We start from the raw sequence: 1,830 nt of genomic DNA on the forward strand, positions 1-1,830 counted from the left end.
CGACAGAGAGGCACATTATTGCTGAAACATAATTGGTGAAGACAACTGTAACGGTTAAGTGAGTGAACCGTTGAGTCTGCCTCGGTTTGCTCTTTTGCAATTAATAGTCAGATCAGGCGGGAGTCAGAATGTGCTGGGTGAGGCTGGAACACTCAGAGATTGAAGACGAGATAAAACTGTGTGGATGTGACGGCAGCTGAATAAGAAGAGAAGGAGAAGAAGGAGAGAGAGCAGTCGCCCTCCTCGCCTCTCCTCTGGCTCCCACAGAGATGCCCTTTGGCTGGAAAATGCCAAGCGCACTGCATTCCAGTGACCACACAAAACGTCCTCCCTCGCTTCAGCTGCACGGGCAAAATCAGACAAGGAGGTAATTATGTCATTAGTCCGACTGCGGCTGACGGAGTTCGTCACATGATTCTTGTCGGCCGTGGATGTGACAAAAAAAAAAGAAAAAAAGACGATGTTATTAGGAGGATCGTCCAGCCATATCGGAGAAGGCATCAGCATCATGTGTGGGAGGGATCATTATGGGATAGATCTTCTCAGTTTGACAGAATGGCCTTCAGCCTATAGTTCAGCCCAGATCAGGGCCTATATTGTGGGTTGTGCGTGTGTGCATCGCTGGCGTGATCGTAAGTCAGATCTTTTTGCTGCACTTTTCATTATTTCCCCTCAGAAGTAGCTGGTTGGCGTCAATGGAAATCCCGGATTGCTGTTTGTTGAGAAAGAAGGCGAAAAAGAAGACCCAATGCAGAGAACATGCAAACTCATTTTGTAACATTCAGTGACATTCAAACATTTATTTGTTTCTTCACCTTTGTATAAAAAAAATTAGAAACCTTACTGAGAACCAGGGACTCGTTTATAAGAGGGACCTGATATACATGATTGTCAATGATATAAATGGTCTATATACAGTAAATTGTGTAAGATCACCTATAGGCTAACAGGAGACAAGCACCTGATCAGCAAGTGAGAATCAGAATCCCATTTATTGTCACTGTTGTACTCGACGAAATTTGGACAGTTGTTCTTAAAGGTCGTGCCTTTGCTAGTAATTACAATAGTTAAGAAAATATATGAAAAAATAAAAATAAACGCCATCGAATAGATGCAAATAGACAGAATCTAACAATTAAAAAGTGCCAGTGGAGAGAATGTTAAGAGTTAGTGCAAAAATAAACAGTAAATAGTGCAATGGAGACAGTGTAACAGTTTTAACCGTTTTTGCGCAGAACAGAACTATCTGCTTTATTGTGTGTTATTTTGATTTGTTTATTGTGGATATTAAGTTTGTACTTGGAGGCGTCACCTTGATGGTCACTATGCAGTTGGGCAGGACATTGTTATGAATCAACAGTTAAAAAAAAAAAAAAATACAGAAAAATCGTCTGAACACGCGTGTTGGAAAGGACACCCTGTCGCAGGAGAGGCTGCATACGTGACGTAAGTGGTCATGTGAACAGAATGTTTACGTTACAAGAGCGTGGCGAAACCAGGAAGTGGGTTACTTACAGTACATGTCTTCTGTCTCGCCGGGATTGTTTTTCTTCCTTTCTTCACGCCATCGTGTGGTTTGTGGGTCAAAGGTCGGATTCCGCTGCGCCTGAATTGTTTTACTGCTCCTCCTCAAGTTCCACAATTGGCTTTTTCATACCGGAGTTCAGCCGCATTAACAATCTTCGGCTGGCAGTTCAGCACGACTCTGATCCGGGTAGGATGAACTAAAACTGGGTGCAGTCACGTCCAAGACTCAGGAACAATGTCTGAATGGGAACTCGCGCACTGTAAAGTGCATTAATATGATAATAATAATTATGATATAACGTT

The sequence above is a fragment of the Nelusetta ayraudi genome, unplaced genomic scaffold (genome assembly GCF_046127955.1).
Source record: "Nelusetta ayraudi isolate G7.1 ecotype Tasmania unplaced genomic scaffold, CSIRO-AGI_Nayr_v1 ptg000016l, whole genome shotgun sequence".
Lineage (NCBI taxonomy): Eukaryota > Metazoa > Chordata > Actinopteri > Tetraodontiformes > Monacanthidae > Nelusetta > Nelusetta ayraudi.